Source organism: Pseudochaenichthys georgianus, chromosome 20 (genome assembly GCF_902827115.2).
Source record: "Pseudochaenichthys georgianus chromosome 20, fPseGeo1.2, whole genome shotgun sequence".
Classification (NCBI taxonomy): domain Eukaryota; kingdom Metazoa; phylum Chordata; class Actinopteri; order Perciformes; family Channichthyidae; genus Pseudochaenichthys; species Pseudochaenichthys georgianus.
The window spans coordinates 8,390,362-8,407,188 of NC_047522.1; positions in this window are offsets into that span (position 1 = coordinate 8,390,362).

The following is a 16,827-nucleotide window of genomic DNA, read 5'->3' on the forward strand; positions in this document are numbered from 1 at the left end:
CCCTCAAGCTGCTAAAACTAACCAACATTTAATTCAACATGCAATACACCACTTCTTTTTCACTTTCCAGTATTATAGAGAAGGCTGTTTTGGATTCTAAAATATTATCAACAGTTAGATGTTGATTCATAAATCCATTTGTGTTCCTTAAAACATGAAGAAACTAAACAAATGAGGAATCCCCACATTTTTGTTTGAGTGATAACCTTGGGTCAGGATTACCTGGAGCACAAGGGATAAAGGTGGGATTAGGGCAGAGGTCAGGTTCCTTTTTCAAAAATCACAGTTCCTTAAAGCTTACTGTATTCCTCTAGGCTAGTTTACCTTCCCATTTTAAGAGTATGTACTGTACTCATTCAGAAAGTAATTGAATTAAAGACAATATATGAAAAACATATTTTAAAGACCGTTATCACATAACCTTTGACTTTAAGATCCTTGAAGATAAAAAAAGAGTAATAGCTCTCTTTTGTTGGAATCTGAAACGCATGCCTCAAAGAAAATAATAAAGCTAGAAAAGTAGCAGATGAAGTACAAGGATGAAAAGGTTTTAGAAGCCACAATAGTACAGAAAAGTAGAAATAAAAGTGTTTGCTCTTTGCTGAGACAGAAAAAGTTGGTGTAAATGCAACAAAGTGAAAGGGAAAGAGTTCTGCAGACACATTATCATGTAAATAAAGCCAGTGGTGTACTGTCCATCTGGCATGCTGAGACAAATACATAGTAGGTTGGCCCTGTTTATCAATTATGTTGTCTTGTTGCAGCCTCAATGGTGGAGGAGAACATGCTATTGCTAGTAAATCACAACAGCTTTTCCAGTGTAATTTTTTTTGGCACTGGGCCGTTTCCTTCTCCCCTCTGCTATTTTGTTCTCAGGATTGTACCTTATACATTCAATTAAAAGTAATGACCTACTGTGTTAGTTAGCATAGCAAGTTCATGATAGTTAGCAAGCGCATTAGCTTAGTTGCTAAAGGGAATTGACACAGACTATTCAAAAGATATATAATTTTTGGACACTGGTTCTATAGATGGACATCACCACCAGAACTGGCACACATTTGACAAAGTTTACCAGGGTTGAAATCACTCACTAACTAATAAGCCTATCAGGTAAAACTTATTTAAACTGAATTATTTTGGTATTACCAAGAAATTCAGCCAGTGAAATTGCTAGTAGCTCCAGGCTAGTAGAATGAGACAGTGAATAAGTGAGGCCATACAGTTAATGAGTATATGCGTGCAGCAGGGAGAGCAGGCCAGGCAGGTTGGGTATCAGCACATCACTGTGAGGTTGGTCTGCCTCCTGTCTGCTGCGATAGAGACAGGCGACCTGTACAGACTCGCCCTGCAGTCCCCAGGTGAGCAGGCGGCCCTCAGCTATACTCATTATTATCTCCCAGAGGAATGCCACCCAAGTCAGATGGAGAAAAACGGCAATTTGAACAGGAATGCGGAAAACATCCAAATAAGTGTAGTGTATTGTGTGAAAACAGACTAACATAATGGGTAGATCCATTATTGGAGCCTTTCTTATGCCAAAAAAGGAACAATGACAGCAGAACATCTTATTTAGCTCTTGCACCAGGATGAGAAAAGAAGCTGTACAGTGTTTCACAGTAAGAGATCTGCTCTTCTGTTCCTCATCATGACACAGCAGAATTGGAGAAGATCGGAGGTTGGGGCACAGTGAAAGTAAAAGAAAAGAGTAAAAGAGATGAATGTAATTTGGATGTGATGTATTTTTAATGAGGCTCCAGTCATGGAGGGGTTAAGGAGCAGGCTGAGCTGAAGAGAACAGAACGGGGGGAGCAGAGACAAGGCAGTCGGGCCGCTATTGATCAAAGGGCTGGTGGAGTTAGGCTGGCACCAGGACAGGGTGACCTGTACTGCTGTACAGTATGATGCTCAGACAGGGAAACAGGAGGTATGAGCTGGACAGAAAAAAATGAGATGGCTCTGTTCAGGCAGCATTTCTTCTTCTGTGATTAAACGTCTTAAAAAGACAACAGCAAGAAATACAACATTTCCCAAAGTATATGTATGGTTTGGGAAACTTAAAATCTTTGACAATAGATACATTATTTATCACAATCAAACTTTTACATTTTGGTCTAGAAGTGAAAGTATAAACACATTCAAATCAGAGTGAAACTTTTCTAATAACACAAACTTCTACACATCCAGCCTTATGATATTACATTGCTCTACAGAAGGTTGTTAGGAAAATACATTAACTTTCTCACACAATAACATCCAATAAGTTGTCAAAATTAAATGACAAATTGTCCTTTGTTAGTGTTTTTTCTGATCCGACTTCCCTATCCGTAGGAACGATCACTTCCAAAACAATAACAGTACAACTCATTTTAACAAAAATAAGTCATGTTTCCTTATCTGCTATTGGAAGAGTTAAGGTTTTATTTGGCCAAATCCCAGGAACATATTGTTCCAGATGAAATGGCCCACAGCAGGGCATACAGGTTTCTGACTGGGGTATCAGTAAAAGGCCAGAAGAGTGTGTGATGACTGCGATAATGTGAGCTAAAGGTGATAAAGTGTCTCTCTAGGTGTGATCAAGACTTCCATCAAGGCTCAAGTGAAGAAGCCTACCAGCACAGTGACAACGGTCGGAGTAACGACGACAGTAGCAGTAAAGCGCCTCAGGGTGGATTCCTGGCTCCAGGGAGGGTGTCACATCCTCCTTTAATCATTAAAGAAGCAGGAAGACCCCCACTTATCAACCACCATTAACATTTAACCCCCCTGGCCCGTCTCTCTCTGTGGCCCCCAGCCATAGAAGCTCCTCAGTAAACCAGCCTAGCCTTCCTCCCACCAATGGAGACAGACCAGTGGCTCCACAGCGCCTGATAATCGATGTCTGCTCCTCAGCACCCCGAGGCCCAGGCCTGCCTCCTCAGCTCCTATAAAGATGCCTGATACACACACAAGCACAGCCATCAAGTATGCATGTGTGTGTATGCTTACTTGAGTATGCAAAGAAGAAGTACATTCAGACAACGGTCCCCTGACCCCAGTAACAGGGGTGCACTAATGCTGCCCACTCCCTGTGTGTCTCCAGCCCCCCCTCCGCTGTGCAGACACAGCCATTGACTGCTGGATCACAACCCCTTTACCTGAGTCAATAAAGTCCCTGCACAGAATTGATTTGGCAGGAAAAGAGAGTGGAAGTGGGGACAGGGGGGGGCGAGCAACAGGACTCTCAAATCCATAGATGGATTTTTGACTCTCCGTCGCCGCTGTTGTCAGTCATCCTCTTTTGTGTGCTGAGAAACTGAAGGAAAAAACTGACTCGACAGGAGACAGTCTTATCTATCGCAGACTGATCATGCAGGACATCTGAATTCTGAGCGTTCAAAATATAGATGTAGATTGTAGAAGAAGAAACAGTACTAGCATTTAAAGATTCGATATAACCAAGCAACCCTGCTTTCTCTTGCGTATCTACTTTTATTTTGACTAAATGTTCTAGTTTGCTGTAATTTAAATGACATCTGATCCAGGGTGCCTTTTTCAGGCTCTCCATAAGCATTGCAACGGAAACTGGCCCCAATGAGTGTGATGAGTGAGAGTAACAAGGTAAGGGAAAGTGAGTCATCAGATGTAAACCACCTCCTCACCCTCGACCTCTTTCACAGCTCTGAAAACATTGTTGCAGTATCTTGGGGAATAACTAAAAGGTGGTCTGCACAGAAACCAAAATGAACATAACCACTAAATTACTGTTGATTAATGCTCTGAGCGCTAAAATCGTTTTTCAAGAAATCCAATAGCTCTTTAAGAACGACTTATCCGAGACAAGTCAGATTTCAGCAAGGCAACCAAATCTGTACGTAATTGAGCTGGAAATACCGGTACTTCATCTTTTTTGTCAACAAATTCCATGATATAGCCAAAACTGACAATGTTTTAGTCCATCGTTCAATACTCTGTGACTCCCATACACTGTCCTTTTTCAAAAGGATTAGTCATTTTTTAAAACCGCTGGAAACATAATTGTTATGCATTGATGGTCATATTTAAGATAATTGTCTGCCTTGTAATACTTGTATGCTAAAGTGCTGTGTACCTTTCCTAAATATAACGTCAAGATATTAATTGAAAACTTCATAAAAAAGTCACCCCTACAAAATGTATTTATTACAAAATGATGTATCAAAAAGTAATGAATGGACAAATGCACCTATTTCTAATCATTAATTACCTTTTTTCCATAACCTGCATGCATCTGTGGAAAAAAACCGTCTTACTTCTGGTTTAATACGGTTACATTTATAATTAGTGTGCTGTTTTATTGTACTAAACAGTGCCTTACTTGATAGATTTCTCTGAAAGTAATATTTGCTAACGTCACAAGCTTTTAAGGAGAAAGAATTTGACACAATACTTGTTAGAAGATGCATTGTTGTTTTGGGTATGTCATTAGATTCATGACTTAAAATGTATAGCATATGGCAAAACATACAGAATATCACCAGAGTTACCTTTAAATGTTTGAGCAAGTGTAGAACTATTAGCAGAGCACACCATCTGCTGCCACTCACATCAAGGTCTTGTTTTATTAGTGTCGACATAATGGCTCAGTGTATGTACAGTCTACATAGACAGGCTTTTCCCTTAACTCCCAGCATGTAGCCTATGAAATGACTTCATGAGTGGCGACAGCTTATCTCTCCCTGCGGATGGGATCAATAGACTGGCGCTCTCGCGTTCCTCGTTGACGTGAAACATCGGAGACCGGCTATCATATGCACTGTTGTCCGCCTGCTTTGGGTAAACACGGGACCTCTCTCAGGTTCCCCCCCTCCCCTTTCAACCAGTCCAGGGAGGTTACATTGAGCAAGATGTTGCCTCTTTATATTTACCCTAACATGACTCAGTGTTATGTATAGAAATGTTGACATGCAGACGTTGGTTCGTGTAGTCAGGATGGGGGAGATGGGAGGACATGGAGTCTCTGCTATCAGTCCATCTCAGAGACGACCTATTGTGTAAACAGCAGGAACAACCTGTTGGCTGCAGGCGGCTTGTCCTCTTGGGTGTCAACAAGTTGTGGGACGTTAGTGATGATATCATTTTGCATTTTTTTGTAGGCAAACGTGTTTAGGATGATGTCAGTTCGCACGCCAGAGCCTGAAGACTCAAAGTGACCGTTGTATTTTTAGAAGGTATAACCTCTGGTGTTGTTTATTTAAAAGTCACCTATCATGCTATTTTTAGGCAATAGCATAGGTCTCAGATATATAAAAAAATATAAAAACATGTCTATGAAGTGTTTTGGTCAAAAAACCATACAGATCACCCATTCTAGCCATGCCTCATATCCCTCTATTTCTCTTCCTGTTACAAAAGTGCTGATTCTGGGTATAAACATGTCTCTCTTGAGAATGAGACCCTGTGTCTCAATGAGATTTTCACCTGTATAAATAAAGGCTAAATTAAAAATTAAAGCTTTTTTTTTTTAAACTGAAAAAAATAAGAGGGGGCGGAGCTTATGCCGGCTCATGCGGGACCTGGCAGATACTAGGCTTGTTTGAGACAAGCGAGACCTGCGCAGTTGCGATCAACGTCTTGCTAGTGCGTTGCATGATGGTTAGTCATTTTGTCCGACTTGCTCTGGAGGCTCGCCTACATGAGACGTTGAAATCTCGCGGGACAAAGACGCCTGCAGCCTTGACGGCCCCTACACACGGTGGCGTGTGTTGCCGCTTGGCGGTGGGCGTGTCTTGAGCTTGGGGAGTCAACGCGAGCAGCCCGACCAACAACCAACCACATGAATGTCCCGCCCCGGACATACAAAGCAAAGCATTCATGCTACATCCATGCTGGCTAAATATACTGTCTATGCTTGCTAGCTGTCCATTCAAACGAAGTACACTGGATATAAACTCCCCAAACAAGCGAAAACCTACCAGTTTCCCCCACTGTCTCTGCATGCCTGGCTCCTCCGGTTTGTATCCCTGTATGTAAAGAGGGACTGGTCATAGAGTACCGGGTGATTCCCTACCGCCACGATCATTTTCTCCTCCTTTTGTTGACATATGGGAAATAACTGCGGTCTGGCTCTCCCAACATACAGGCGGTTTGATTGGCTAGTGCTTGTACTGTCAGATTTACATACGAGGGATTTGATTGGCTGACGCCTCCGTCGAGGCGGCAAAAGTAGAACATTGCTCTACTTTTGCAGCGAGCACCTCGAGAGAAGCTACGCTTTGCTCCCACAATGCAGTTCGGCGAATCGTGACGTCACCCCATTCAAAGTGAATGGGCAGAAGCGTTGAAGCGGCAACGCACGCCGCCGTGTGTAGGGGCCGTGAGAGCGAGGCGCGGCGAGGCGCGGCGAGGCGCGGCGAGGCGGCGCAGTTCCTCTCCACGGGCTGCGGAAGCGAAATGCTTGATGGGAAACGACTTTCTGGTATCTCCAGCTGAGCGCTCATTGGTGATTTTTACTGCTGATGAAACTCTCCAATTGGCTCGGCAAAAGTTTGTTGTTGTTTTGTGTCAGTTTTACGTCGCCACATCCATTCCCATTTTTCATCATTGTTCCACAATGTTTATCATCATGAAATTAATATCTATATATTTTATACTATACTTGCACTGCTTACCGTTTTCATACTTTATATATCTTAGCATATTCATACACACTGTTCATACTGCTCACAGGCTGATATCTAGTGTATTCATACCCCTCACTGTTTATTCATCATTCAATTCATTCTATATTTTATTCTGTCTATTGTGTACATTACTTTTCATTTCACTGCTTGTTGCTCCTGGTTAGAAGCTAAACTGCATTTCGTTGTCTCAGTACCTGTAATATGTGCAATAACAATAAAGTTGAATCTAATCTTGAGCAGGAACAAATGTATTTACTTAGTACATATCTGACATTAACGATTAAACACATGTGTGCATTCTTTATAAATGCAAACCGAGTCAAGCCGACTCCGGAGGTGGCGGTATGCACCTTAAAGTTGTTTGCAATCCGCCAAAAAACCGAGAGAAGAAGAAGACGAAGCCGACTCCGAGCTGTCCGACTTCAGGCGAGCTTTTTGAGACTTCCCCCGGCTGCGATCGGTTATTCTCGTCTACTTTCGAGGTGAGCCGCAACGCGTCTCAAACAAGCCTACTGTCTAAAATGCTGCAGTGATGAAACACAAAGATTATAAGATCAAGGATTATTTCTGAAACAGTATGGAGCTCAAAGGCTTTCTCTTTTGCGGGTTATACCACAAGGTGAGTTCGTTTTTATTTCCTGCTTCTTCACACACATGCTCTCTCCAGTACAGGTTAGCTCTGAGTGTTAGCGATGCTAATGTAAACACCGACCATATTACGTCCAAAACAGTTGGGCATTGTTTCTGATAGCAACGTTTCTGATAGTGCTGTGCCTGCCGCCGATTTGAAGTAATATCGTCCGCAAATCTGGATCAGCTCCGTTGTACCCCCGTTTTTAGGGATTTGGGTACGGAGGAAAAGAGAGAGGGTTTTATTTTCTGACGCTGCGTGAGTTCCCTGACACACCGGGGACGGATATTTATGTATAAAAGACATCAAAAAGTGTATTATGCATGATAGGTCCCCTTTAAACACAATACAATATTGACACAACTGAAATAGATTGGGACATATTGCACCACTACTAAGAACTGTACCAAATGTATTACAGTGGGGGAGTGGGGTTGAATTTTATTTTTCATCTTTCGTCTTGAAAGTTTCTCTCAGGATCGCAAAAGTATTTATCCTTTCTTTTCCACCCATCCAATCTTTTTTGACCAACCTTGAAACTTTTTTCCCCTCCATGTCCCGTACCAGGCTCGACAGGAAATCCCCAAAATCCTCTTAAAAAATGAAAAGTATCGTTTTTTTGACCCATCTATTTATTTTTTCCAAACTTGAATTTGTTTTCCACTCCCATGACCCTTTCCAGGACAGCAGGCAGGACGCTCATACTGGCTATGAATCAAACATACAGTATATGCAAAGATTCTGTTTTATATTAATGGCATTTATTATTGCACATTTTACGGAACAATGTCAGATTACATTAACAGAGAGTATAAAACTGGACAAGAATTCCAAAACCACGGTTTCTGCTAAGCTGTTGTGAAACCCTGACACCCTCCAGCATCGTATCTTTCACCACCTAACTCCAGCCCAATTCCAGGCCCTTTGAGTAAAGTGAGAGGACTCGCTGATATCCTGAAGAAAAATTATATCATAATTACTCTGGCCGCTTTGAGGAGAGAGGCTCGCCTCGGATCCCGTGTGCTCGGCTCTCACAATAGGTGGCCACTTTGCCTGTCTGAGAGGGATCCATATCACATGGACCATTGTGAGGGTCCGCACAAAAGCCGTGGCGAGAGATACTTCATTACTGGATTGCATGCAGATTTAGTTTCCCTTGTCCTCTCTTGCCAGCCACCATTTTACAATAATGAAAAAAAAATACACAGTTGACAAGTGAATTTAGCTGTAACCCTTTGACCTTACTGAATGTACATTGAAGTAGTCATGTCTGTTTACACAGACGCACATATGCCAACACCCTGTATAAACACACTTAAAGAGAGAAAAGCTCTTCTGTCCTATATGCAAAGCATTTAACGACGCTCACAGATGTCAACCAGAGTTTAACAGTTTGGGTGAGTGCTTACTAATTTATACGAGCGCTCTGTGATTACGTTAGGCTTGTGTTCTCTTTGACTGTGGGTTTGTATGAGGAGTCGATTTGGACTGAGGACCAACTCTGAGGATGTTTTGGACTTTTTATCTGTTGGATGGCTTTCTTGGCTCTTTCATGTCAAAACAGCCTGTCAAACTGTCTCTCACTGTCTACAAAGCTTGTTCGAGTCGAGGGAAGTATCTGCTTCTTTCTGAATCTGCGTCCATATACCCTGGTTTCTAACAACTGTTCTTGTTCGTAATGAAAGCTGTCTTAACACTGCCTATCCGTATCTAAGACGAGAGAGCTACTAGGCTTGTTTGAGACAAACGAGATCTGCGCAGACCTGCGTAATTTCGATCAACGTCTTGCTAGTGCGTTGCATGATGGTTAGTCATTTTGTCCGACTTGCTCTGGAGGCTCGCCTACATGAGACGTTGAAATCTCGCGGGACAAAGACGCCCGCAGCCTTGAGAGCGAGGTGCGGCGAGGTGGCGCAGTTCCTCTCCACGGGCTGCGGAAGCGAAATGCTTGATGGGAAACGACTCGCTGGTATCTCGAGCTGAGCGCTCATTGGTGGTTTTTACTGCTGATGAAACTCTCCAATTGGCTCGGCAAAAGTTTGTTGTTGTTTTGTGTCAGTTTTACCGCACTTCCATTCACATTTTTCATCATTGTTCCACAATGTTTATCATCATGAAATTAATATCTATATATTTTTATTAGGGCTGTCAAGTTAACGCGTTAATAACGCGTTAACGCAAAAAAAAATTAACGCCACTAATTATTTTAACGCGATTAACGCATGTGTATTTTTTTTCCTCGGCCGCCCAGTAGTTTCAGAGCGCATCGAGTTTAAAATACCATCTGCTGACAGTCCCGCTCCTGCTGCCCGTTTGTGGCAGACCACACTTCCACGCTCACCGGCAGGCACCGACTGGCCATCGGGAGGACCGGGAGGGTGTGTGTGTGTGTGTCTGTGTGGCCCGAGCGAGCGAGGGAGAGACCTTACGTGCATTGTTGTTGTTAGCATCGGGTGCTAGCTAGCTGCGCTAACGGATATAAGGAGCTGTTTAAATGAAAACAGAGGAGCGCTCTATCCACACAACTGCGCCGAGCACTTGACTTTATGCAGGAAGCCAGACAGCGGGACATTGTACGAAAAGTAAGCACACTCATGATTGCAGCGTCCAGGCAGCTCCTGTTCGAGCATATGCCTTGAGTTGCACATAGCTCCAATGATCCCACACACACACACACACACACACACACACACACACACACACACACACACACACACACACACACACACACACACACACACACACACACACACACACACACACACACACACACACACACACACACACACACACACACACACACACACACACACACACACACACACACACACACACACACACACACACACACACACACACACACACACACACACACACACACACACACACACACACACACACACACACACACACACACACACACACACACACACACACACACACACACACACACACACACACACACACACACACCATTTGTATTGAATGAGAGAGGTTCCAGGTTGTTGTGTTTAATATTCATGAGAATATTTGTCATTGTTCAAATGATAATAAACATTAGCATAAAGCATATTTGTCCACTCATATGTTGATAAGAGTATTAAAAACTGACAGCCCTAATTTTTATACTATACTTGGACTGCTTACCATTTTCATACTTTATATATCTTAGCATATTCATACACACTGTTCATACTGCTCACAGGCTGATATCTAGTGTATTCATACCCCTCACTGTTTATTCATCATTCAATTAATTCTATATTTTATTCTGTCTATTGTGTACATTACTTTTCACTTCACTGCTTGTTGCTCCTGGTTAGAAGCTAAACTGCATTTCGTTGTCTCAGTACCTGTAATATGTGCAATAACAATAAAGTTTAATCTAATCTTGAGCAGGAACAAATGTATTTACTTAGTACATATCTGACATTAACGATTAAACACATGTGTGCATTCTTTATAAATGCAAACCGAGTCAAGCCGACTCCGGAGGTGGCGGTATGCACCTCCGTAAAGTTGTTTGCAATCCGCCAAAAAACCGAGAGAAGAAGAAGACGAAGCCGACTCCGAGCTGTCCGACTTCAGGCAAGCTTTTTGAGACCTCCCTCGGCTGCGATCGGCTATTCTCGTCTACTTTTGAGGCGAGCCGCAACGCGTCTCAAACAAGCCTACTGCTTTTGGCATGTGTTATTTTTTGGCTGTACCAAATAGCAGCAAATTCTACACAAGAACTAATACTAAAACTTTTTTCCAATGACGTGTCTAAGAAAACATGCTTTCTCCCAGATTATGATGGGGTTATTATTACATCAGAAATGTTTAAATGCCATTAAACCCACCCAAGGACTCTAACAAGACAGACAGTATAGTTATTTTCTAATTTGGTTCTGTCTAATTCTATGGTTCAGAAGCTACATGTCTGGGAATGCTGTTTCCAACTGTTGGGAGGAGGACCAGAGACAAGCCTGGTTCAGGAGTCTCATATGTACAGTTTGGTTCCAGTGCAAGTTTAGTGTGCCATCAGTAGACCTGAGGCTGTCTGACTCCATGAGCACATTTTGCCCTGTAATACTTACTGTTTGCTAACACGGTTAAGCATCAAGATTTCATCAGAGCATGTATGAACGAGATCTGGTATTTCTTAAAACAAAACATCATGTGTTCATTAAATAACACACTGGTACACCTGCAAGAATGATCCAGGCCTCTTCCACACAAAAATAATTAGATTAAAAATAATAAATCTGACTACAATATAATATACATCAATAAAAGTTTTGTTACAAAAACAGTTGAAACAATATGCAATTCCTAAATACAAATATCATTTAGATGACATGGTAGACAAGGGTTTAAATCTAAGGAATCACATTAGCCCATGTGGGAACAGTGCATTAAGTTTAAAGGGAACAATTTGTACGTATTTTTTCTCTATTTGTCAAAATTTAAATTCACTGTATGATATTTATCGGCTGCAGATCAGCGCTCATATAGGTATCATGATATCTCATGAGTGTTAGGGTTTGATATTTCAGAGATTGAGGCATTTCTCAAAATGCATGTGACCATGTGACAAGGTGATACATCTCACCCTAACCCTATTACCTGTCTCATTCACTTACATTTTATATTCCAGTCATACAGAGCGTGAGTGTCTTCAGTATGCAACGTTTATCAGCGGAGGCGTAGCAAAGAATGTGCTAATAAAAAGTCCAAGGGGCTCTTAGAAACTTGAATTGAATTCAAACTCAATTGCCTCTCAACACCTCAGACCGGCTGTCTATCTTCTCATCCTGCTGAGTGCTCTACATTCCTGCACAGTTCCTCTCATCCTGCTCCCACATCCTTCCTTGAGAAATCCACAGAACGAGAGAAAGAGAGATGGAGCAAAAAAGAGCGATCATATTGATAATTATTTCTGTGCGGCTGGCTCCAGGCAAATTAGATTGAATGGGCTGGAAAACAAGTTACATCAATCCAATTAGGTTATGATCAGTCACTGCTATTGGGCAGCGAAGGCCACAGCGCAGGCCCCTTTGTACTGTGCAGCAGATAGAGGAGACAAAGTCTAAGGCGAGAGACAGGCCTGGTGCTAATGCCTGCTCTAACTCAATAGAGAGGCTGCCTCCATGCTTTGGCTCACTCTCTGTCTGATTGACCACTCCATTAAAACTGCACTGACATGACCACTGTGTGTGTATGTGTGTGTGTGTGTGTGTATACTTTAGAGATCAGCAATAACCAAATACATTTTGCAGCGGGGCCTACATCAATCATAATCACTTGCATCCTACATTAAAAAAGTGCAGTATTATATGCTTCGATTGACCGCTGCATGTGTCCTGCAACGTATTTGGGAATGCACAGTTTGCATGTCTGACATTCTAAATTCCCTGCTGTAGTCCTGGTAGAGCGCGGGCTACCCTACTGTCTCTCTCCACCAGGGGATGTGAATAATGGAGTAATTACAGGAAGCAAGGCCCGACCGCTAAAAATGTTCTTAACCAAAGGATCTGGGATAGGGATTCTCCATCTGAAGGAGGGAAGAAAAAGGGAAAGAGCCAACCGGAAAAGGAGTCTGCCTCTAATTTTCAATATATGGATTAAAGATTAGCTACTGCTCCAGTTTGTTTTGTATCGCATTGATGCACTTTGGGTTTGTGTGTGCGTCGTTGGACTGTAATAGCATGCATATGGATGTCCCAAAAGAGAAAACAACTGTGGCAGAGATGTCTTGTCTTACCAAGGTCACTTTAAATTCCCGTTTTCAGTTCCGACGTGTGCGGGTCTCTTGAATTAAAGTGAATTATTACATCGAAACATCACCACAGCAGTGTGTGGGACCACAGGCTCTTACTGAGACCTGATCCGGAGGAAATGTTGATTCATAAAAGAATAAGTGGCAGAGATAAATGTGCTGGAAGACTCAAAGGCGCGCAGTGGCTGCAGTAAACAGTAAGATCATCCACTACTTGCATTGCTTAATCAGAGTGAGTCTGCTGCTAATGTAACATTGAGTACATTGACATGTATTTATCCATCTACCTCTCAACATTTGTAACCACTGATCCATTTTGCATTCATAAACACACTATTAATAAATGGGTCCTTTTGCGTTGACTAATTTTGGAACGGCAGCTACTTCAGGGCCAATTTCAGACTTGACAAGGCTGCTAGTGTACTGGGAAGTTGGTGCTTCCTTTTCATTAAAGCAGCCACAGTGGCATTTCCAAAAGGAGCCTCCTCCAGTTCCGTTTCCTGCTTGACTGTTTACTGTTGCAAGACTCCCCATAACCACATTTTCCCTTGATTTGGCCACCATTGGAGAACCTAAAATGTATTTCAAAAACAGGTCAAGTTTGAGTTGTATGTAATAAATTATGTTGCAGCTAAAAAAATACTAGATAATACTAATAATATAATTTTTACCCATTTTGTGTCACACAAAGTTGTCTCTAAATGGCTCCAAATGACCCCCAACAAAATGTGGTGGTTGCATTTTAATTTAAGAAAAAGTATTACAAAATTGGAGTGATTGAACTTTAAGTAAGGGGTGCAAACAATACTTCCAATGCAATTATCATGAAAATGTACAGCATCCATATAGTAACATTGAAATAACACAAAATAAAAGGTATAGTCAGCACTGAAAATAAAGAAAATGTATTCCTCCTCTGTGCCACACACAAAGTACTGCCGCTAAATATTGTTGGCCCCCTGACAATAGTATATCTATAATTTAGGGGCCTCTGTCCAGCTCTGCCCAGCTCTGCCTCCACTGAATCCTTCACGTGCCCACACTGAGAGCTGTTGCTCTCTGACCCTGGCTGTCGTGTCCCTGTGGCTCGGGATGGGTCAGGAAACGCTGGACGGCTCCCTCCCTGCTACCCTACGACCCCTGAGGACCCCGAGGTGGCATTTCCCCTCCGATTAGAGCTAAAAATACTGAGGCTGCTCCAAGAGCCGTGGCCCCTGGGTGATCATGATGGAGGGAGGAAGGAAGGGGATTTTCCTGCCCTTCTCTCTCCTCATAAGTCATTTGTCATTCCTCGTTCTCGTTTATTCTCCTTCATTCTGTCTCAATTTTTCTTCTAATGATTTTTTTGTGAAATGGAAAATGACTGCAAAAAAACGATGAACCCACTTTACCTCTCCCAGGAAAGAACAGCCGTAACATGGAAGACTTTCTGAAACGATGCAAAGATTTTTATTTGAACTGACAGTAAACAAGAGGGTGGAGGGCAGTGGGAGGGCTACCTTAACCTCTGGATCAGACTTGAGCTAATGTGTCATTAATTCACAGACACACTCATTTAAAAACAACATTAGCAAGTTTAATTCCCAGGTCCAAAGAAAAAAAAAAGTTGGCTTACATTAGCATCAGGCTAATCATCCTGAGTAAACACTGAGTTTGTGGTGCTGAATACAAATATTTCCCTCATTAAACAGAAGGGCAAAGCCTCGTGACACAAGGTAAGGAAAATACTTAAAAGAAAAACACTTTTTGGAAAGTATTTCTTTCATCAAGAGGATGAAAGAAATACTTTCCAAAAAGTGTTTTTCTTTTAAGTGTTTTCCTTACCTTGTGTCAGTAAACATGTATTCTTCCAAATTGAAATGTCTGCAAAAACCATTTGATTTTTAGATTTCACAAGTAATCAACACATAGGACAAATCTTTTATACTAAACCTCTTGTTTAGTATAAAAGATTTGTCCTATGTGTTGATTACTTGGAAGAATACCTGTTTTTACTAATCCTATTCCCTAATGTGGAAGTGCTTGAGTAATGTCAGACACAAGGCTGAAATACACTCAGCGTGTTGAAAGACAGATTTTAGAATCAACTATCTTTTATCCAGGCAATAATTCATCTCACTCAATTGCCCCATTAAGAAAACACTCTGCCACGATATTAATGGACAACTTAGTAATTTTATTGACTGTGAGCTTTATTTTCAAGCGGTGCATGCAAGAGCTATTGAAGTGTGTAATGGAGGGATTAGCAGCGTGATTTGACTGACATGTTTTCAATAGAGCAGGTGCTCAAAATGATGATTCTGTGATCGCTTTCATTCAACGTCCACGCCCGACACAAAGTAACAACTTTGATCCACCTTTTCCAAACGGTCCGAGCTCACTTTGCTTTGAACTACCGGGGAACCATGGGAAGAATGCAGGAAAGGCTGTACCCAATCAGAAGAGGGACGACCACTGTGGTCAGAAATGTAAAGAAACAAGTTTTATAATTGAACTGTTGAACCCAATTAATAAAAGTAAGGCATACAATTAAATTGATTTAAAAATAACTATACAAGATAAGAGTGAAAAGATTAATCTAAAACAAGATAGGAATAACATTAGTCAGTAAAATTGAACATTTCTAGGTAAGCAGGAATAAGGAAGCAGTTGAGAAGTAATGCACTTTTTGATCTCTTTCAATTGATGAATATGCAACTGCATTTTGTTTAAAGGCATGAAACTGTTTCTTGGCTTAACCTGTAAACAACTATTTACAATTATTAAGACACAAAGTCAAAAAGCCTTGTATGCAAAGTTGTATTGACTTTCAGACAGTGATCGTCCATCCTTCGTAGTCAGGGGTATTTTTGATTTACTGTGCTAAAAGATCTTTTTTGATTGTGACACCAAAACATTATGGTTCTGCTATGCGAAAGTAATAAGCTACCAATCAAGTTCCCTTTTACATATAACATTTGTGTTACGAAGTTTGTTTTATAAACCATAAGGATTGTGTTTTTTGTTTCACTATACCTGTGAGTTGTATTTCGAGTATTGAAAGTTTTCTTTGTCCAAAAAGTAGATGTGCTGCTAAGGTTGGAACTGGAATGGCGGGAAGAGGAAAAAAAAGAACACGATCAGCAGTCCTTTGAATTTAAATGAATGTTCACCGTTTTGCACATTTGCCCACACAAGCTCACACTGTCTGATACGTTTTTGTTTTCAAAGATTTTTTTCTGGTAAAAAATGTTTTTCTCTTGTTCTCACTCTCACTTGTGTTCACTTTTTTTTCTTTCTCTCTCTCCGTGATATGTCGATTTTGTAATTTGCCATGTTTTCAAAGCCATTATTACAGCGTATTTATATTCAAAAGCTGACTCCTGGACTCGCCATGTCACAAGACAATTACTAGGATGCCTATTTTCTGGAGCCCTATCTGGTTCTTATAGGAAACAGAATAATAAATCATGTTGGAGGCAGACCAAGTGGATAATTGCTGTAGTCTAACACGCAAACACACACACAAACTCACACTTACACACACTGAAGTAGCAGTTTTTTTGTAAAAAAGTTTCCTCTTATCCTATCATCTGAAGGGATTTCAGTACATTTTGCATAAACAACTTATATTTAGTTAACCAAAAGTATGCTACATCTTTATCTGAATCAGGATATTGAATGTGGTTAGGAATAATTGTAATCAAATATTGTATTCTGTGGGACTTTTAACTTGATGGTGCTAAATTGAAATGTCTTGTGTGTGATTTGTCATCGATGTGAGAACATTGTTTGCATTGTGATTTGTTCTCAGT